The following is a 24576-nucleotide window of genomic DNA, read 5'->3' on the forward strand; positions in this document are numbered from 1 at the left end:
TTGTATATAATTATATTGTCCTCCCTGTATATAATAATAGTGTCCTCCCCTGTATAATAATAGTGTCCTCCCCTGTGTATAATAATAGCATCCTCCCCTGTGTATAATAATAGCGTCCTCCCCTGTGTATAATAATAGTGTCCTCCCCTGTGTATAATAATACTGTCCTCCCCTGTATATAATAAGAGTGTCCTCCCCTGTGTATAATAATAATGTCCTCCCCTGTATGTAATAATAGTGTCCTCCCCTGTGTGTAATAATACTGTCCTCCCCTGTATGTAATAATAGTGTCCTCCCCTGTATATAATAATAGTGTCCTCCCCTGTATATAATAATAGTGTCCTCCCCTGTATATAATAATAGTGTCCTCCCCTGCGTATAATAATATTGTCCTCCCCTGTGTATAATAATAGTGTCCTCCCCTGTATATAATAATAGTGTTCTCCCCTGTATATAATAATAGTGTCCTCCCCTGTATAATAATAGTGTCCTCCCCTTTATATAATAATAGTGTCCTCCCCTGTATATAATAATAGTGTCCTCCCCTGTATAATAATAGTGTCCTCCCCTGTATATAATAATAGTGTCCTCCCCTGTATATAATAATTGTGTCCTCCCCTGTGTATAATAATAGTGTCCTCCCCTGTATATAATAATAGTGTGCTCCCCTGTATAATAATAGTGTCCTCCCCTGTATATAATAATAGTGTCCCCCCTGTATATAATAATAGTGTCCTCCCCTGTATATAATTATAGTGTCCTCCCTCTATATAATAATAGGGTCCTCCCCTGTATAATAATAGTGTCCTCCCCTGTCTATAATAATAATGCCCTCCCCTGTATATAATAATAGTGTCCTCCCCTGTATATAATAATAGTGTCCTGCCCTGTGTATAATGATATTGTCCTCCCCTGTGTATAATAATAGTGTCCTCCCCTGTATATAATAATAGTGTCCTCCCCTGTATATAATAATAGTGTCCTCCCCTGTGTATAATAATAGTGTCCTCCCCTGTATATAATAATAGTGTACTCCCCTGTATATAATAATAGTGTCCTCCCCTGTATAATAATAGTGTCCTCCCCTGTATATAATAATACTGTCCTCCCCTGTATATAATAATACTGTCCTCCCCTGTATATAAGAATATTGTCCTCCCCTGTGTCTAATAATAGTGTCCTCCCCTGTGTATAATAATAGTGTCCTCCCCTGTATATAATAATAGTGTCCACCCCTGTATAATAATAGTGTCCTCCCCTGTATAATAATAGTGTCCTCCCTGTATATAATAATAGTGTCCTCCCCTGTATATAATTATAGTGTCCTCCCTGTGTATAATAATAGTGTCCTCCCCTGTATAATAATAGTGTCCTCCCCTGTATATAATAATACTGTCCTCCCCTGTATATAATAATATTGTCCTCCCCTGTGTATAATAATAGTGTCCTCCCCTGTATATAATAATAGTGTCCTCCCCTGTATATAATAATAGTGTCCTCCCCTGTATATAATAATAGTGTCCTCCCCTGTATATAATAATAGTGTCCTCCCTGTATATAATAATAGTGTCCTCCCCTGTATATAATAATAGTGTCCTCCCCTGTATATAATAATAGTGTCCTCCCCTGTGTATAATAATACTGTCCTCCCTTGTATATAATAATAGTGTCCTCCCCTGTATATAATAATAGTGTACTCCCCTGTATATAATAATAGTGTCCTCCCTGTATATAATAATAGTGTCCTCCCTGTGTATAATAATAGTGTACTCCCCTGTGTATAATAATAGTGTCCTCCTCTGTATATAATAATAGTGTCCTCCACTGTGTATAATAATAGTGTCCTCCACTGTGTATAATAATAGTGTCCTCCCTGTATATAATAATAGTGTCCTCCCTGTATATAATAATAGTGTCCTCCCCTGTGTATAATAATAGTGTCCTCCCCTGTGTATAATAATACTGTCCTCCCCTGTATATAATAATAGTGTCCTCCCCTGTATATAATAATAGTGTCCTCCCCCGTGTATATTAATAGTGTCCTCCCCTGTATATAATAATACTGTCCTCCCCTCTATATAATAAAACTGTCCTCCCCTGTATATAATAATAGTGTTCTCCCCTGTGTATAATAATAGTGTCCTCCCCTGTGTATAATAATAGTGTCCTCCCTTGTATATAATAATAGTGTCCTCCCCTGTATATAATAATAGTGTCCTCCCCGGTATATAATAATAGTGTCCTCCCCTGTGTATATTAGTAGTGTCCTCCCCTGTATATAATAATAGTGTCCTCCCCTGTATATAATAATACTGTCCTCCCCTCTATATAATAATACTGTACTACCCTGTATATAATAAGTGTCCTCCCTGTATATATTAAAAGTGTCCTCCCCTGTGTATAATAATAGTGTCCTCCCCTGTATGTAATAATAGTGTCCTCCCCTGTATATAATAATAGTGTCCTCCCCTGTATATAATAATAGTGTCCTCCCCTGTATATAATAAGTGGCCTCCACTGTGTATAATAATAGTGTCCTCCCCTGTATATAATAATAGTGTCCTCCCCTGTATATAATAATAGTGTCCTCCCCTGTGTATAATAATAGTGTTCTCCCCTGTATACAATAATAGTGTCCTCCCCTGTATATAATAATAGTGTCCTCCCCTGTATATAATAATAGTGTCCTCCCCTGTATATAGTAATAGTGTCCTCCCCTGTATATAATAATAGTGTCCTCCCCTGTATATAATAATAGTGTCCTCCCCTGTGTATAATAATAGTGTTCTCCCCTGTATACAATAATAGTGTCCTCCCCTGTATATAATAATAGTGTCCTCCCCTGTATATAATAATATTGTCCTCCACTGTATATAATAATAGTGTCCTCCCCTGTGTATAATAATAGTGTCCTCCCCTGTAAATAATAATACTGTCCTCCACTGTGTATAATAATAGCGTCCTCCCTGTATATAATAATAGTGTCCTCCCCTGTGTATAATAATAGTGTCCTCCCCTGTATATAATAGTGTCCTCCCCTGTATATAATAATAGTGTCCTCCCCTGTGTATAATAATAGTGTCCTCCCTTGTATATAATAATAGTGTCCTCCACTGTGTATAATAATAGTGTCCTCCCTGTATATAATAATAGTGCCCTCCCCTGTGTATAATAGTGTCCTCCCTGTATATAATAGTGTCCTCCCCTGTATAATAATAGTGTACTCCCCTGTGTATAATAATAGTGTCCTCCCCTGTATATAATAATAGTGTCCTCCCCTGTATTTAATAATACTGTCCTCCACTGTGTATAATAATAGTGTCCTCCCTGTATATAATAATAGTGTCCTCCCTGTATATAATAATAGTGTCCTCCCCTGTGTATAATAATAGTGTCCTCCCCTGTATATAATAATAGTGTCCTCCCATGTATATAATTATAGTGTCCTCCCTGTATATAATAATAGTGTCCTCCCCTGTATAATAATAGTGTCCTCCCCTGTGTATAATAATACTGTCCTCCCCTGTATATAATAATATTGTCCTCCCCTGTGTATAATAATAGTGTCCTCCCCTGTATATAATAATAGTGTCCTCCCCTGTATATAATAATAGTGTCCTCCCCTGTATATAATAATAGTGTCCTCCCCTGTATATAATAATAGTGTCCTCCCTGTATATAATAATAGTGTCCTCCCCTGTATAATAATAGTGTCCTCCCCTGTATATAATAATACTGTACTCCCCTGTATATAATAATAGTGTCCTACCATTTATATAATAATAGTGTCCTCCCTGTATATAATAATATTGTCCTCCCCTGTATATAATAATAGTGTCCTCCCCTGTATATAATAATAGTGTCCTCCCCTGTGTATAATAATAGTGTCCTCCCCTGTATATAAAAATACTGTCCTCCACTGTGTATAATAATAACGTCCTCCCTGTATATAATAATACTGTCCTCCCCTGTGTATAATAATAGTGTCCTCCCCTGTATATAATAGTGTCCTCCCTTGTATATAATAATAGTGTCCTCCACTGTGTATAATAATAGTGTCCTGCCCTGTATATAATAATAGTGCCCTCCCCTGTGTATAATAATAGTGTCCTCCCTGTATATAATAGTGTCCTCCCCTGTATAATAATAGTGTACTCCCCTCTGTATAATAATAGTGTCCTCCCCTGTATATAATAATAGTGTCCTCCCCTGTATTTAATAATACTTTCCTCCCTGTATTTAATAATAGTGTCCTCCCCTGTGTATAATAATAGTGTCCTCCCCTGTATATAATAATAGTGTCCTCCCTGTATATAATAATAGTGTCCTCCCTGTATATAATAATAGTGTCCTCCCCTGTATATAATAACAGTGTCCTCCACTGTATATAATAATAGTGTCCTCCCCTGTGTATAATAATAGTGTCCTCCCATGTGTATAATAATAGTGTCCTCCCCTGTATATAATAATACTGTCCTCCCTGTATATAATAATAGTGTCCTCCCCTGTGTATAATAATAGTGTCCTCCCCTGTGTATAATAATAGTGTCCTCCCCTGTATATAATAATAGTGTCCTCCCCTGTATATAATAATACTGTCCTCCACTGTGTATAATAATAGTGTCCTCCTTGTATATAATAATAGTGTCCTCCCTGTATAATAATAGTGTCCTCCACTGTATATAATAATAGTGTCCTCCCCTGTATATAATAATAGTGTCCTCCCCTGTGTATAACAATAGTGTCCTCCCCTGTGTATAATAATAGTGTCCTCCCCTGTATATAATAATAGTGTCCTCCCTGTATATTATAATAGTGTCCTCCCCTGTGTATAATAATAGTGTCCTCCCATGTGTATAATAATAGTGTCCTCCCCTGTATATAATATTCATGTCCCCCCATGTGTATAACAATAGCGTCCTCCTCTGTTTATAATAATAGTGTCCTCCCTTGTATATAATAATAGTGTCCTCCCCTGTATATAATAATAGTGTCCTCCCCTGTGTATAATAATAGTGTCCTCCCCTGTGTATAATAATAGTGTCCTCCCCTGTGTATAATAATAGTGTCCTCCACTGTGTATAATAATAGTGTCCTCCCTGTATATAATAATAGTGTCCTCACTGTATATAATAATAGTGTCCTCCCCTGTGTATAATAATAGTGTCCTCCCCTGTATATAATAATAGTGTATTCCACTGTATATAATAATAGTGTCCTCCCCTGTGTATAATAATAGTGTCCTCCCCTGTATATAATAATACTGTCCTCCACTGTGTATAATAATAGTGTCCTCCTTGTATATAATAATAGTGTCCTCCCTGTATAATAATAGTGTCCTCCACTGTATATAATAATAGTGTCCTCCCCTGTATATAATAATAGTGTCCTCCCCTGTGTATAATAATAGTGTCCTCCCCTGTGTATAATAATAGTGTCCTCCCCTGTATATAATAATAGTTTCCTCCCTGTATATAATAATAGTGTCCTCCCCTGTGTATAATAATAGTGTCCTCCCATGTGTATGATAATAGTGTCCTCCCCTGTATATAATAATCATGTCCCCCCATGTGTATAATAATAGCGTCCTCCTCTGTTTATAATAATAGTGTCCTCCCTTGTATATAATAATAGTGTCCTCCCCTGTATATAATAATAGTGTCCTCCCCTGTGTATAATAATAGTGTCCTCCCCTGTGTATAATAATAGTGTCCTCCCCTGTGTATAATAATAGTGTCCTCCCCTGTGTATAATAATAGTGTCCTCCACTGTGTATAATAATAGTGTCCTCCCTGTATATAATAATAGTGTCCTCACTGTATATAATAATAGTGTCCTCCCCTGTGTATAATAATAGTGTCCTCCCCTGTATATAATAATAGTGTATTCCACTGTATATAATAATAGTGTCCTCCCCTGTGTATAATAATAGTGTCCTCCCCTGTATATAATAATAGTGTACTCCACTGTATATAATAATAGTGTCCTCCCATGTGTATAATAATAGTGTCCTCCCCTTTATATAATAATACTGTCATCCACTGTATATAATAATAGTGTCCCCCTCTGTATATAATAATAGTGTCCTCTCCTGTATATAATAATAGTGTCCTCCACTGTGTATAATAATAGTGTCCTCCCTGTATATAATAATAGTGTCCTCCCTGTATATAATAATAGTGTCCTCCCCTGTGTATAATAATAGTGTCCTCCCCTGTGTATAATAATAGTGTCCTCCCTGTATATAATAATAGTGTCCTCCCCTGTGTATAATAATAGTGTCCTCCCCTGTATATAATAATACTGTCCTCCACTGTGTATAATAATATTGTCCTCCCTGTATATAATAATAGTGTCCTCCCTGTTTATAATAATAGTGTCCTCCCCTGTATATAATAATAGTGTCCTCCCCTGTACATAATAATAGTGTCCTCCCCTGTGTATAATAATAGTGTCCTCCCCTGTATATAATAATAGTGTCCTCTCCTGTATATAATAATACTGTCCTCCCCTGTATATAATAATAGTGTCCTCCCCTGTATATAATAATAGTGTCCTCCCCTGTATATAATAATAGTGTCCTCCACTGTATATAATAATAGTGTCCTCCCCTGTGTATAATAATAGTGTCCTCCCCTGTATATAATAATACTGTCCTCCACTGTGTATAATAATAGCGTCCTCCCTGTATATAATAATAGTGTCCTCCCCTGTGTATAATAATAGTGTCCTCCCCTGTATATAATAATAGTGTCCTCCCCTGTATATAATAATAGTGTCCTCCCCTGTATATAATAATAGTGTCCTCCCCTGTGTATAATAATACTGTCCTCCCTTGTATATAATAATAGTGTCCTCCCCTGTATATAATAATAGTGTACTCCCCTGTATATAATAATATTGTCCTCCCTGTATATAATAATAGTGTCCTCCCTATGTATAATAATAGTGTACTCCCCTGTGTATAATAATAGTGTCCTCCTCTGTATATAATAATAGTGACCTCCACTGTGTATAATAATAGTGTCCTCCCTGTATATAATAATAGTGTCCTCCCTGTATATAATAATAGTGTCCTCCCCTGTGTATAATAATAGTGTCCTCCCCTGTGTATAATAATACTGTCCTCCCCTGTATATAATAATAGTGTCCTCCCCTGTATATAATAATAGTGTCCTCCCCCGTGTATATTAATAGTGTCCTCCCCTGTATATAATAATAGTGTCCTCCCCTGTGTATAATAATAGTGTCCTCCCCTGTATATAATAATAGTGTCCTCCCCTGTATATAATAATAGTGTCCTCCCCTGTATATAATAACAGTGTCCTCCACTGTATATAATAATAGTGTCCTCCCCTGTGTATAATAATAGTGTCCTCCCATGTGTATAATAATAGTGTCCTCCCCTGTATATAATAATACTGTCCTCCCTGTATATAATAATAGTGTCCTCCCCTGTGTATAATAATAGTGTCCTCACCTGTGTATAATAATAGTGTCCTCCCCTGTATATAATAATAGTGTCCTCCCCTGTATATAATAATACTGTCCTCCACTGTGTATAATAATAGTGTCCTCCTTGTATATAATAATAGTGTCCTCCCTGTATAATAATAGTGTCCTCCACTGTATATAATAATAGTGTCCTCCCCTGTATATAATAATAGTGTCCTCCCCTGTGTATAATAATAGTGTCCTCCCCTGTGTATAATAATAGTGTCCTCCCCTGTATATAATAATAGTGTCCTCCCCTGTATAATAATAGTGTCCTCCCCTGTGTATAATAATACTGTCCTCCCCTGTATATAATAATATTGTCCTCCCCTGTGTATAATAATAGTGTCTTCCCCTGTATATAATAATAGTGTCCTCCCCTGTATATAATAATAGTGTCCTCCCCTGTATATAATAATAGTGTCCTCCCCTGTATATAATAATAGTGTCCTCCCTTTATATAATAATAGTGTCCTCCCCTGTATAATAATAGTGTCCTCCCCTGTATATAATAATACTGTACTCCCCTGTATATAATAATAGTGTCCTACCATTTATATAATAATAGTGTCCTCCCTGTATATAATAATAGTGTCCTCCCCTGTATATAATAATAGTGTCCTCCCCTGTATATAATAATAGTGTCCTCCCCTGTGTATAATAATAGTGTCCTCCCCTGTATATAAAAATACTGTCCTCCACTGTGTATAATAATAACGTCCTCCCTGTATATAATAATACTGTCCTCCCCTGTGTATAATAATAGTGTCCTCCCCTGTATATAATAGTGTCCTCCCTTGTATATAATAATAGTGTCCTCCACTGTGTATAATAATAGTGTCCTGCCCTGTATATAATAATAGTGCCCTCCCCTGTGTATAATAATAGTGTCCTCCCTGTATATAATAGTGTCCTCCCCTGTATAATAATAGTGTACTCCCCTCTGTATAATAATAGTGTCCTCCCCTGTATATAATAATAGTGTCCTCCCCTGTATTTAATAATACTGTCCTCCCTGTATTTAATAATAGTGTCCTCCCCTGTGTATAATAATAGTGTCCTCCCCTGTATATAATAATAGTGTCCTCCCTGTATATAATAATAGTGTCCTCCCTGTATATAATAATAGTGTCCTCCCCTGTATATAATAACAGTGTCCTCCACTGTATATAATAATAGTGTCCTCCCCTGTGTATAATAATAGTGTCCTCCCATGTGTATAATAATAGTGTCCTCCCCTGTATATAATAATACTGTCCTCCCTGTATATAATAATAGTGTCCTCCCCTGTGTATAATAATAGTGTCCTCCCCTGTGTATAATAATAGTGTCCTCCCCTGTATATAATAATAGTGTCCTCCCCTGTATATAATAATACTGTCCTCCACTGTGTATAATAATAGTGTCCTCCTTGTATATAATAATAGTGTCCTCCCTGTATAATAATAGTGTCCTCCACTGTATATAATAATAGTGTCCTCCCCTGTATATAATAATAGTGTCCTCCCTTGTATATAATAATAGTGTCCTCCCTGTATATAATAATAGTGTCCTCCCCTGTGTATAATAATAGTGTCCTCCCATGTGTATAATAATAGTGTCCTCCCCTGTATATAATAATCATGTCCCCCCATGTGTATAACAATAGCGTCCTCCTCTGTTTATAATAATAGTGTCCTCCCTTGTATATAATAATAGTGTCCTCCCCTGTATATAATAATAGTGTCCTCCCCTGTGTATAATAATAGTGTCCTCCCCTGTGTATAATAATAGTGTCCTCCCCTGTGTATAATAATAGTGTCCTCCCCTGTGTATAATAATAGTGTCCTCCACTGTGTATAATAATAGTGTCCTCCCTGTATATAATAATAGTGTCCTCACTGTATATAATAATAGTGTCCTCCCCTGTGTATAATAATAGTGTCCTCCCCTGTATATAATAATAGTGTATTCCACTGTATATAATAATAGTGTCCTCCCCTGTGTATAATAATAGTGTCCTCCCCTGTATATAATAATACTGTCCTCCACTGTGTATAATAATAGTGTCCTCCTTGTATATAATAATAGTGTCCTCCCTGTATAATAATAGTGTCCTCCACTGTATATAATAATAGTGTCCTCCCCTGTATATAATAATAGTGTCCTCCCCTGTGTATAATAATAGTGTCCTCCCCTGTGTATAATAATAGTGTCCTCCCCTGTATATAATAATAGTTTCCTCCCTGTATATAATAATAGTGTCCTCCCCTGTGTATAATAATAGTGTCCTCCCATGTGTATGATAATAGTGTCCTCCCCTGTATATAATAATCATGTCCCCCCATGTGTATAATAATAGCGTCCTCCTCTGTTTATAATAATAGTGTCCTCCCTTGTATATAATAATAGTGTCCTCCCCTGTATATAATAATAATGTCCTCCCCTGTGTATAATAATAGTGTCCTCCCCTGTGTATAATAATAGTGTCCTCCCCTGTGTATAATAATAGTGTCCTCCCCTGTGTATAATAATAGTGTCCTCCACTGTGTATAATAATAGTGTCCTCCCTGTATATAATAATAGTGTCCTCACTGTATATAATAATAGTGTCCTCCCCTGTGTATAATAATAGTGTCCTCCCCTGTATATAATAATAGTGTATTCCACTGTATATAATAATAGTGTCCTCCCCTGTGTATAATAATAGTGTCCTCCCCTGTATATAATAATAGTGTACTCCACTGTATATAATAATAGTGTCCTCCCATGTGTATAATAATAGTGTCCTCCCCTTTATATAATAATACTGTCATCCACTGTATATAATAATAGTGTCCCCCTCTGTATATAATAATAGTGTCCTCCCCTGTATATAATAATAGTGTCCTCCACTGTGTATAATAATAGTGTCCTCCCTGTATATAATAATAGTGTCCTCCCTGTATATAATAATAGTGTCCTCCCCTGTGTATAATAATAGTGTCCTCCCCTGTGTATAATAATAGTGTCCTCCCTGTATATAATAATAGTGTCCTCCCCTGTGTATAATAATAGTGTCCTCCCCTGTATATAATAATACTGTCCTCCACTGTGTATAATAATATTGTCCTCCCTGTATATAATAATAGTGTCCTCCCTGTTTATAATAATAGTGTCCTCCCCTGTATATAATAATAGTGTCCTCCCCTGTACATAATAATAGTGTCCTCCCCTGTGTATAATAATAGTGTCCTCCCCTGTATATAATAATAGTGTCCTCTCCTGTATATAATAATACTTTCCTCCCCGGTATATAATAATAGTGTCCTCCCCTGTATATAATAATAGTGTCCTCCCCTGTATATAATAATAGTGTCCTCCACTGTATATCATAATAGTGTCCTCCCCTGTGTATAATAATAGTGTCCTCCCCTGTATATAATAATACTGTCCTCCACTGTGTATAATAATAGCGTCCTCCCTGTATATAATAATAGTGTCCTCCCCTGTGTATAATAATAGTGTCCTCCCCTGTATATAATAATAGTGTCCTCCCCTGTATATAATAATAGTGTCCTCCCCTGTATATAATAATAGTGTCCTCCCCTGTGTATAATAATACTGTCCTCCCTTGTATATAATAATAGTGTCCTCCCCTGTATATAATAATAGTGTACTCCCCTGTATATAATAATATTGTCCTCCCTGTATATAATAATAGTGTCCTCCCTATGTATAATAATAGTGTACTCCCCTGTGTATAATAATAGTGTCCTCCTCTGTATATAATAATAGTGACCTCCACTGTGTATAATAATAGTGTCCTCCCTGTATATAATAATAGTGTCCTCCCTGTATATAATAATAGTGTCCTCCCCTGTGTATAATAATAGTGTCCTCCCCTGTGTATAATAATACTGTCCTCCCCTGTATATAATAATAGTGTCCTCCCCTGTATATAATAATAGTGTCCTCCCCCGTGTATATTAATAGTGTCCTCCCCTGTATATAATAATAGCGTCCTCCCCTGTATATAATAATACTGTCCTCCCCTCTATATAATAAAACTGTCCTCCCCTTTATATAATAATAGTGTCCTCCCCTGTATATAATAACAGTGTCCTCCACTGTATATAATAATAGTGTCCTCCCCTGTGTATAATAATAGTGTCCTCCCATGTGTATAATAATAGTGTCCTCCCCTGTATATAATAATACTGTCCTCCCTGTATATAATAATAGTGTCCTCCCCTGTGTATAATAATAGTGTCCTCACCTGTGTATAATAATAGTGTCCTCCCCTGTATATAATAATAGTGTCCTCCCCTGTATATAATAATACTGTCCTCCACTGTGTATAATAATAGTGTCCTCCTTGTATATAATAATAGTGTCCTCCCTGTATAATAATAGTGTCCTCCACTGTATATAATAATAGTGTCCTCCCCTGTATATAATAATAGTGTCCTCCCCTGTGTATAATAATAGTGTCCTCCCCTGTGTATAATAATAGTGTCCTCCCCTGTATATAATAATAGTGTCCTCCCTGTATATAATAATAGTGTCCTCCCCTGTGTATAATAATAGTGTCCTCCCATGTGTATAATAATAGTGTCCTCCCCTGTATATAATAATCATGTCCCCCCATGTGTATAACAATAGCGTCCTCCTCTGTTTATAATAATAGTGTCCTCCCTTGTATATAATAATAGTGTCCTCCCCTGTATATAATAATAGTGTCCTCCCCTGTGTATAATAATAGTGTCCTCCCCTGTGTATAATAATAGTGTCCTCCCCTGTGTATAATAATAGTGTCCTCCCCTGTGTATAATAATAGTGTCCTCCACTGTGTATAATAATAGTGTCCTCCCTGTATATAATAATAGTGTCCTCACTGTATATAATAATAGTGTCCTCCCCTGTGTATAATAATAGTGTCCTCCCCTGTATATAATAATAGTGTATTCCACTGTATATAATAATAGTGTCCTCCCCTGTGTATAATAATAGTGTCCTCCCCTGTATATAATAATAGTGTATTCCACTGTATATAATAATAGTGTCCTCCGCTGTGTATAATAATAGTGTCCTCCCCTGTATATAATAATAGTGTCCTCCACTGTGTATAATAATAGTGTCCTCCTTGTATATAATAATAGTGTCCTCCCCTGTGTATAATAATAGTGTCCTCCCCTGTGTATAATAATAGTGTCCTCCCCTGTATATAATAATAGTGTCCTCCCTGTATGTAATAATAGTGTCCTCCCCTGTGTATAATAATAGTGTCCTCCCATGTGTATAATAATAGTGTCCTCCCCTGTATATAATAATCATGTCCCCCCATGTGAATAATAATAGTGTCCTCCCCTGTGTATAATAATAGTGTCCTCCCCTGTGTATAATAATAGTGTCCTCCCCTGTGTATAATAATAGTGTCCTCCCCTGTGTATAATAATAGTGTCCTCCCATGTGTATAATAATAGTGTCCTCCCCTGTGTATAATAATAGTGTCCTCCCCTGTATATAATAATACTGTCATCCACTGTATATAATAATAGTGTCCCCCTCTGTATATAATAATAGTGTCCTCCCCTGTATATAATAATAGTGTCCTCCACTGTGTATAATAATAGTGTCCTCCCTGTATATAATAATAGTGTCCTCCCCTGTGTATAGTAATAGTGTCCTCCCCTGTGTATAATAATAGTGTCCTCCCTGTATATAATAATAGTGTCCTCCCCTGTGTATAATAATAGTGTCCTCCCCTGTGTATAATAATAGTGTCCTCCCCTGTATATAATAATAGTGTCCTCCCCTGTATATAATAATACTGTCCTCCACTGTGTATAATAATATTGTCCTCCCTGTATATAATAATAGTGTCCTCCCTGTTTATAATAATAGTGTCCTCCCCTGTATATAATAATAGTGTCCTCCCCTGTACATAATAATAGTGTCCTCCCCTGTGTATAATAATAGTGTCCTCCCCTGTATATAATAATAGTGTCCTCTCCTGTATATAATAATACTGTCCTCCCCTGTATATAATAATAGTGTCCTCCCCTGTATATAATAATAGTGTCCTCCACTGTATATAATAATAGTGTCCTCCCCTGTGTATAATAATAGTGTCCTCCCCTGTATATAATAATACTGTCCTCCACTGTGTATAATAATAGCGTCCTCCCTGTATATAATAATAGTGTCCTCCCCTGTGTATAATAATAGTGTCCTCCCCTGTATATAATAATAGTGTCCTCCCCTGTATATAATAATAGTGTCCTCCCCTGTATATAATAATAGTGTCCTCCCCTGTGTATAATAATACTGTCCTCCCTTGTATATAATAATAGTGTCCTCCCCTGTATATAATAATAGTGTACTCCCCTGTATATAATAATATTGTCCTCCCTGTATATAATAATAGTGTCCTCCCTATGTATAATAATAGTGTACTCCCCTGTGTATAATAATAGTGTCCTCCTCTGTATATAATAATAGTGACCTCCACTGTGTATAATAATAGTGTCCTCCCTGTATATAATAATAGTGTCCTCCCTGTATATAATAATAGTGTCCTCCCCTGTGTATAATAATAGTGTCCTCCCCTGTGTATAATAATAGTGTCCTCCCCTGTATATAATAATAGTGTCCTCCCCTGTATATAATAATAGTGTCCTCCCCCGTGTATATTAATAGTGTCCTCCCCTGTATATAATAATAGTGTCCTCCCCTGTATATAATAATACTGTCCTCCCCTCTATATAATAAAACTGTCCTCCCCTGTATATAATAATAGTGTTCTCCCCTGTGTATAATAATAGTGTCCTCCCTGTATATAATAATAGTGTCCTCCCCTGTGTATAATAATAGTGTCCTCCCTTGTATATAATAATAGTGTCCTCCCCTGTATATAATAATAGTGTCCTCCCCGGTATATAATAATAGTGTCCTCCCCTGTGTATATTAGTAGTGTCCTCCCCTGTATATAATAATAGTGTCCTCCCCTGTATATAATAATACTGTCCTCCCCTCTATATAATAATACTGTACTACCCTGTATATAATAAGTGTCCTCCCTGTATATATTAAAAGTGTCCTCCCCTGTGTATAATAATAGTGTCCTCCCCTGTATGTAATAATAGTGTCCTCCCCTCTATATAATAATAGTGTCCTCCCCTGTATATAATAATAGTGTCCTCCCCTGTATATAATAAGTGGCCTCCACTGTATATAATAATAGAGTCCTCCCCTGTATATAATAATAGTGTCCTCCCCTGTATATAATAATAGTGTCCTCCCCTGTGTATAATAATAGTGTTCTCCCCTGTATACAATAATAGTGTCCTCCCCTGTATATAATAATAGTGTCCTCCCCTGTATATAATAATAGTGTCCTCCCCTGTATATAGTAATAGTGTCCTCCCCTGTATATAATAATAGTGTCCTCCCCTGTGTATAATAATAGTGTTCTCCCCTGTATACAATAATAGTGTCCTCCCCTGTATATAATAATAGTGTCCTCCCCTGTATATAATAATATTGTCCTCCTCTGTATATAATAATAATGTCCTCCCCTGTGTATAATAATAGTGTCCTCCCCTGTATATAATAATACTGTCCTCCACTGTGTATAATAATAGCGTCCTCCCTGTATATAATAATAGTGTCCTCCCCTGTATATAATAGTGTCCTCCCCTGTATATAATAATAGTGTCCTCCCCTGTGTATAATAATAGTGTCCTCCCTTGTATATAATAATAGTGTCCTCCACTGTGTATAATAATAGTGTCCTCCCTGTATATAATAATAGTGCCCTCCCCTGTGTATAATAGTGTCCTCCCTGTATATAATAGTGTCCTCCCCTGTATAATAATAGTGTACTCCCCTGTGTATAATAATAGTGTCCTCCCCTGTATATAATAATAGTGTCCTCCCCTGTATTTATTAATACTGTCCTCCACTGTGTATAATAATAGTGTCCTCCCTGTATATAATAATAGTGTCCTCCCTGTATATAATAATAGTGTCCTCCCCTGTGTATAATAATAGTGTCCTCCCCTGTATATAATAATAGTGTCCTCCACTGTGTATAATAATAGTGTCCTCCACTGTGTATAATAATAGTGTCCTCCCTGTATATAATAATAGTGTCCTCACTGTATATAATAATAGTGTCCTCCCCTGTGTATAATAATAGTGTCCTCCCCTGTATATAATAATAGTGTATTCCACTGTATATAATAATAGTGTCCTCCCCTGTGTATAATAATAGTGTCCTCCCCTGTATATAATAATACTGTCCTCCACTGTGTATAATAATAGTGTCCTCCTTGTATATAATAATAGTGTCCTCCCTGTATAATAATAGTGTCCTCCACTGTATATAATAATAGTGTCCTCCCCTGTATATAATAATAGTGTCCTCCCTGTATATAATAATAGTGTCCTCCCCTGTGTATAATAATAGTGTCCTCCCATGTGTATAATAATAGTGTCCTCCCCTGTATATAATAATCATGTCCCCCCATGTGTATAATAATAGCGTCCTCCTCTGTTTATAATAATAGTGTCCTCCCTTGTATATAATAATAGTGTCCTCCCCTGTATATAATAATAGTGTCCTCCCCTGTGTATAATAATAGTGTGCTCCCCTGTGTATAATAATAGTGTCCTCCCCTGTGTATAATAATAGTGTCCTCCCCTGTGTATAATAATAGTGTTCTCCACTGTGTATAATAATAGTATCCTCCCTGTATATAATAATAGTGTCCTCACTGTATATAATAATAATAGTGTCCTCCCCTGTGTATAATAATAGTGTCCTCCCCTGTATATAATAATAGTGTATTCCACTGTATATAATAATAGTGTCCTCCCCTGTGTATAATAATAGTGTCCTCCCATGTATATAATAATAGTGTACTCCACTGTATATAATAATAGTGTCCTCCACTGTATATAATAATAGTGTCCTCCCATGTGTATAATAATAGTGTCCTCCCCTTTATATAATAATACTGTCATCCACTGTATATAATAATAGTGTCCCCCTCTGTATATAATAATAGTGTCCTCCCCTGTATATAATAATAGTGTCCTCCACTGTGTATAATAATAGTGTCCTCCCTGTATATAATAATAGTGTCCTCCCTGTATATAATAATAGTGTCCTCCCCTGTGTATAATAATAGTGTCCTCCCCTGTGTATAATAATAGTGTCCTCCCTGTATATAATAATAGTGTCCTCCCCTGTGTATAATAATAGTGTCCTCCCCTGTGTATAATAATAGTGTCCTCCCCTGTATATAATAATAGTGTCCTCCCCTGTATATAATAATACTGTCCTCCACTGTGTATAATAATATTGTCCTCCCTGTATATAATAATAGTGTCCTCCCTGTTTATAATAATAGTGTCCTCCCCTGTATATAATAATAGTGTCCTCCCCTGTACATAATAATAGTGTCCTCCCCTGTGTATAATAATAGTGTCCTCCCCTGTATATAATAATAGTGTCCTCTCCTGTATATAATAATACTGTCCTCCCCTGTATATAATAATAATGTCCTCCCCTGTATATAATAATAGTGTCCTCCCCTGTATATAATAATAGTGTCCTCCACTGTATATAATAATAGTGTCCTCCCCTGTGTATAATAATAGTGTCCTCCCCTGTATATAATACTGTCCTCCACTGTGTATAATAATAGCGTCCTCCCTGTATATAATAATAGTGTCCTCCCCTGTGTATAATAATAGTGTCCTCCCCTGTATATAATAATAGTGTCCTCCCCTGTATATAATAATAGTGTCCTCCCCTGTATATAATAATAGTGTCCTCCCCTGTGTATAATAATACTGTCCTCCCTTGTATATAATAATAGTGTCCTCCCCTGTATATAATAATAGTGTACTCCCCTGTATATAATAATATTGTCCTCCCTGTATATAATAATAGTGTCCTCCCTGTGTATAATAATAGTGTACTCCCCTGTGTATAATAATAGTGTCCTCCTCTGTATATAATAACAGTGTCCTCCACTGTGTATAATAATAGTGTCCTCCCTGTATATAATAATAGTGTCCTCCCTGTATATAATAATAGTGTCCTCCCCTGTGTATAATAATAGTGTCCTCCCCTGTGTATAATAATACTGTCCACGCCTGTATATAATAATAGTGTCCTCCCCTGTATATAATAATAGTGTCCTCCCCCGTGTATATTAATAGTGTCCTCCCCTGTATATAATAATAGTGTCCTCCCCTGTATATAATAATACTGTCCTCCCCTCTATATAATAAAACTGTCCTCCCCTGTATATAATAATTGTATTCTCCCCTGTGTATAATAATAGTGTCCTCCCTGTATATAATAATAGTGTCCTCCCCTGTGTATAATAATAGTGTCCTCCCTTGTTTATAATAATAGTGTCCTCCCCTGTATATAATAATAGTGTCCTCCCCGGTATATAATAATAGTGTCCTCCCCTGTGTGTATTAGTAGTGTCCTCCCCTGTATATAATAATAGTGTCCTCCCCTGTATATAATAATACTGTCCTCCCCTCTATATAATAATACTGTACTACCCTGTATATAATAAGTGTCCTCCCTGTATATATTAAAAGTGTCCTCCCCTGTATATAATATTCATGTCCCCCCATGTGTATAACAATAGCGTCCTCCTCTGTTTATAATAATAGTGTCCTCCCTTGTATATAATAATAGTGTCCTCCCCTGTATATAATAATAGTGTCCTCCCCTGTGTATAATAATAGTGTCCTCCCCTGTGTATAATAATAGTGTCCTCCCCTGTGTATAATAATAGTGTCCTCCACTGTGTATAATAATAGTGTCCTCCCTGTATATAATAATAGTGTCCTCACTGTATATAATAATAGTGTCCTCCCCTGTGTATAATAATAGTGTCCTCCCCTGTATATAATAATAGTGTATTCCACTGTATATAATAATAGTGTCCTCCCCTGTGTATAATAATAGTGTCCTCCCCTGTATATAATAATACTGTCCTCCACTGTGTATAATAATAGTGTCCTCCTTGTATATAATAATAGTGTCCTCCCTGTATAATAATAGTGTCCTCCACTGTATATAATAATAGTGTCCTCCCCTGTATATAATAATAGTGTCCTCCCCTGTGTATAATAATAGTGTCCTCCCCTGTGTATAATAATAGTGTCCTCCCCTGTATATAATAATAGTTTCCTCCCTGTATATAATAATAGTGTCCTCCCCTGTGTATAATAATAGTGTCCTCCCATGTGTATGATAATAGTGTCCTCCCCTGTATATAATAATCATGTCCCCCCATGTGTATAATAATAGCGTCCTCCTCTGTTTATAATAATAGTGTCCTCCCTTGTATATAATAATAGTGTCCTCCCCTGTATATAATAATAGTGTCCTCCCCTGTGTATAATAATAGTGTCCTCCCCTGTGTATAATAATAGTGTCCTCCCCTGTGTATAATAATAGTGTCCTCCCCTGTGTATAATAATAGTGTCCTCCACTGTGTATAATAATAGTGTCCTCCCTGTATATAATAATAGTGTCCTCACTGTATATAATAATAGTGTCCTCCCCTGTGTATAATAATAGTGTCCTCCCCTGTATATAATAATAGTGTATTCCACTGTATATAATAATAGTGTCCTCCCCTGTGTATAATAATAGTGTCCTCCCCTGTATATAATAATAGTGTACTCCACTGTATATAATAATAGTGTCCTCCCATGTGTATAATAATAGTGTCCTCCCCTTTATATAATAATACTGTCATCCACTGTATATAATAATAGTGTCCCCCTCTGTATATAATAATAGTGTCCTCTCCTGTATATAATAATAGTGTCCTCCACTGTGTATAATAATAGTGTCCTCCCTGTATATAATAATAGTGTCCTCCCTGTATATAATAATAGTGTCCTCCCCTGTGTATAATAATAGTGTCCTCCCCTGTGTATAATAATAGTGTCCTCCCTGTATATAATAATAGTGTCCTCCCCTGTGTATAATAATAGTGTCCTCCCCTGTATATAATAATACTGTCCTCCACTGTGTATAATAATATTGTCCTCCCTGTATATAATAATAGTGTCCTCCCTGTTTATAATAATAGTGTCCTCCCCTGTATATAATAATAGTGTCCTCCCCTGTACATAATAATAGTGTCCTCCCCTGTGTATAATAATAGTGTCCTCCCCTGTATATAATAATAGTGTCCTCTCCTGTATATAATAATACTGTCCTCCCCTGTATATAATAATAGTGTCCTCCCCTGTATATAATAATAGTGTCCTCCCCTGTATATAATAATAGTGTCCTCCACTGTATATAATAATAGTGTCCTCCCCTGTGTATAATAATAGTGTCCTCCCCTGTATATAATAATACTGTCCTCCACTGTGTATAATAATAGCGTCCTCCCTGTATATAATAATAGTGTCCTCCCCTGTGTATAATAATAGTGTCCTCCCCTGTATATAATAATAGTGTCCTCCCCTGTATATAATAATAGTGTCCTCCCCTGTATATAATAATAGTGTCCTCCCCTGTGTATAATAATACTGTCCTCCCTTGTATATAATAATAGTGTCCTCCCCTGTATATAATAATAGTGTACTCCCCTGTATATAATAATATTGTCCTCCCTGTATATAATAATAGTGTCCTCCCTATGTATAATAATAGTGTACTCCCCTGTGTATAATAATAGTGTCCTCCTCTGTATATAATAATAGTGACCTCCACTGTGTATAATAATAGTGTCCTCCCTGTATATAATAATAGTGTCCTCCCTGTATATAATAATAGTGTCCTCCCCTGTGTATAATAATAGTGTCCTCCCCTGTGTATAATAATACTGTCCTCCCCTGTATATAATAATAGTGTCCTCCCCTGTATATAATAATAGTGTCCTCCCCCGTGTATATTAATAGTGTCCTCCCCTGTATATAATAATAGTGTCCTCCCCTGTGTATAATAATAGTGTCCTCCCCTGTATATAATAATAGTGTCCTCCCCTGTATATAATAATAGTGTCCTCCCCTGTATATAATAACAGTGTCCTCCACTGTATATAATAATAGTGTCCTCCCCTGTATATAATAATAGTGTCCTCCCATGTGTATAATAATAGTGTCCTCCCCTGTATATAATAATACTGTCCTCCCTGTATATAATAATAGTGTCCTCCCCTGTGTATAATAATAGTGTCCTCACCTGTGTATAATAATAGTGTCCTCCCCTGTATATAATAATAGTGTCCTCCCCTGTATATAATAATACTGTCCTCCACTGTGTATAATAATAGTGTCCTCCTTGTATATAATAATAGTGTCCTCCCTGTATAATAATAGTGTCCTCCACTGTATATAATAATAGTGTCCTCCCCTGTATATAATAATAGTGTCCTCCCCTGTGTATAATAATAGTGTCCTCCCCTGTGTATAATAATAGTGTCCTCCCCTGTATATAATAATAGTGTCCTCCCCTGTATAATAATAGTGTCCTCCCCTGTGTATAATAATACTGTCCTCCCCTGTATATAATAATATTGTCCTCCCCTGTGTATAATAATAGTGTCTTCCCCTGTATATAATAATAGTGTCCTCCCCTGTATATAATAATAGTGTCCTCCCCTGTATATAATAATAGTGTCCTCCCCTGTATATAATAATAGTGTCCTCCCTTTATATAATAATAGTGTCCTCCCCTGTATAATAATAGTGTCCTCCCCTGTATATAATAATACTGTACTCCCCTGTATATAATAATAGTGTCCTACCATTTATATAATAATAGTGTCCTCCCTGTATATAATAATAGTGTCCTCCCCTGTATATAATAATAGTGTCCTCCCCTGTATATAATAATAGTGTCCTCCCCTGTGTATAATAATAGTGTCCTCCCCTGTATATAAAAATACTGTCCTCCACTGTGTATAATAATAACGTCCTCCCTGTATATAATAATACTGTCCTCCCCTGTGTATAATAATAGTGTCCTCCCCTGTATATAATAGTGTCCTCCCTTGTATATAATAATAGTGTCCTCCACTGTGTATAATAATAGTGTCCTGCCCTGTATATAATAATAGTGCCCTCCCCTGTGTATAATAATAGTGTCCTCCCTGTATATAATAGTGTCCTCCCCTGTATAATAATAGTGTACTCCCCTCTGTATAATAATAGTGTCCTCCCCTGTATATAATAATAGTGTCCTCCCCTGTATTTAATAATACTGTCCTCCCTGTATTTAATAATAGTGTCCTCCCCTGTGTATAATAATAGTGTCCTCCCCTGTATATAATAATAGTGTCCTCCCTGTATATAATAATAGTGTCCTCCCTGTATATAATAATAGTGTCCTCCCCTGTATATAATAACAGTGTCCTCCACTGTATATAATAATAGTGTCCTCCCCTGTGTATAATAATAGTGTCCTCCCATGTGTATAATAATAGTGTCCTCCCCTGTATATAATAATACTGTCCTCCCTGTATATAATAATAGTGTCCTCCCCTGTGTATAATAATAGTGTCCTCCCCTGTGTATAATAATAGTGTCCTCCCCTGTATATAATAATAGTGTCCTCCCCTGTATATAATAATACTGTCCTCCACTGTGTATAATAATAGTGTCCTCCTTGTATATAATAATAGTGTCCTCCCTGTATAATAATAGTGTCCTCCACTGTATATAATAATAGTGTCCTCCCCTGTATATAATAATAGTGTCCTCCCCTGTATATAATAATAGTGTCCTCCCTGTATATAATAATAGTGTCCTCCCCTGTGTATAATAATAGTGTCCTCCCATGTGTATAATAATAGTGTCCTCCCCTGTATATAATAATCATGTCCCCCCATGTGTATAACAATAGCGTCCTCCTCTGTTTATAATAATAGTGTCCTCCCTTGTATATAATAATAGTGTCCTCCCCTGTATATAATAATAGTGTCCTCCCCTGTGTATAATAATAGTGTCCTCCCCTGTGTATAATAATAGTGTCCTCCCCTGTGTATAATAATAGTGTCCTCCCCTGTGTATAATAATAGTGTCCTCCACTGTGTATAATAATAGTGTCCTCCCTGTATATAATAATAGTGTCCTCACTGTATATAATAATAGTGTCCTCCCCTGTGTATAATAATAGTGTCCTCCCCTGTATATAATAATAGTGTATTCCACTGTATATAATAATAGTGTCCTCCCCTGTGTATAATAATAGTGTCCTCCCCTGTATATAATAATACTGTCCTCCACTGTGTATAATAATAGTGTCCTCCTTGTATATAATAATAGTGTCCTCCCTGTATAATAATAGTGTCCTCCACTGTATATAATAATAGTGTCCTCCCCTGTATATAATAATAGTGTCCTCCCCTGTGTATAATAATAGTGTCCTCCCCTGTGTATAATAATAGTGTCCTCCCCTGTATATAATAATAGTTTCCTCCCTGTATATAATAATAGTGTCCTCCCCTGTGTATAATAATAGTGTCCTCCCATGTGTATGATAATAGTGTCCTCCCCTGTATATAATAATCATGTCCCCCCATGTGTATAATAATAGCGTCCTCCTCTGTTTATAATAATAGTGTCCTCCCTTGTATATAATAATAGTGTCCTCCCCTGTATATAATAATAATGTCCTCCCCTGTGTATAATAATAGTGTCCTCCCCTGTGTATAATAATAGTGTCCTCCCCTGTGTATAATAATAGTGTCCTCCCCTGTGTATAATAATAGTGTCCTCCACTGTGTATAATAATAGTGTCCTCCCTGTATATAATAATAGTGTCCTCACTGTATATAATAATAGTGTCCTCCCCTGTGTATAATAATAGTGTCCTCCCCTGTATATAATAATAGTGTATTCCACTGTATATAATAATAGTGTCCTCCCCTGTGTATAATAATAGTGTCCTCCCCTGTATATAATAATAGTGTACTCCACTGTATATAATAATAGTGTCCTCCCATGTGTATAATAATAGTGTCCTCCCCTTTATATAATAATACTGTCATCCACTGTATATAATAATAGTGTCCCCCTCTGTATATAATAATAGTGTCCTCCCCTGTATATAATAATAGTGTCCTCCACTGTGTATAATAATAGTGTCCTCCCTGTATATAATAATAGTGTCCTCCCTGTATATAATAATAGTGTCCTCCCCTGTGTATAATAATAGTGTCCTCCCCTGTGTATAATAATAGTGTCCTCCCTGTATATAATAATAGTGTCCTCCCCTGTGTATAATAATAGTGTCCTCCCCTGTATATAATAATACTGTCCTCCACTGTGTATAATAATATTGTCCTCCCTGTATATAATAATAGTGTCCTCCCTGTTTATAATAATAGTGTCCTCCCCTGTATATAATAATAGTGTCCTCCCCTGTACATAATAATAGTGTCCTCCCCTGTGTATAATAATAGTGTCCTCCCCTGTATATAATAATAGTGTCCTCTCCTGTATATAATAATACTTTCCTCCCCGGTATATAATAATAGTGTCCTCCCCTGTATATAATAATAGTGTCCTCCCCTGTATATAATAATAGTGTCCTCCACTGTATATCATAATAGTGTCCTCCCCTGTGTATAATAATAGTGTCCTCCCCTGTATATAATAATACTGTCCTCCACTGTGTATAATAATAGCGTCCTCCCTGTATATAATAATAGTGTCCTCCCCTGTGTATAATAATAGTGTCCTCCCCTGTATATAATAATAGTGTCCTCCCCTGTATATAATAATAGTGTCCTCCCCTGTATATAATAATAGTGTCCTCCCCTGTGTATAATAATACTGTCCTCCCTTGTATATAATAATAGTGTCCTCCCCTGTATATAATAATAGTGTACTCCCCTGTATATAATAATATTGTCCTCCCTGTATATAATAATAGTGTCCTCCCTATGTATAATAATAGTGTACTCCCCTGTGTATAATAATAGTGTCCTCCTCTGTATATAATAATAGTGACCTCCACTGTGTATAATAATAGTGTCCTCCCTGTATATAATAATAGTGTCCTCCCTGTATATAATAATAGTGTCCTCCCCTGTGTATAATAATAGTGTCCTCCCC

The sequence above is a fragment of the Phyllobates terribilis genome, unplaced genomic scaffold (assembly GCF_046119375.1).
Source record: "Phyllobates terribilis strain yellow unplaced genomic scaffold, ASM4611937v1 Scaffold_25__1_contigs__length_18738178, whole genome shotgun sequence".
NCBI classification, from domain to species: domain Eukaryota; kingdom Metazoa; phylum Chordata; class Amphibia; order Anura; family Dendrobatidae; genus Phyllobates; species Phyllobates terribilis.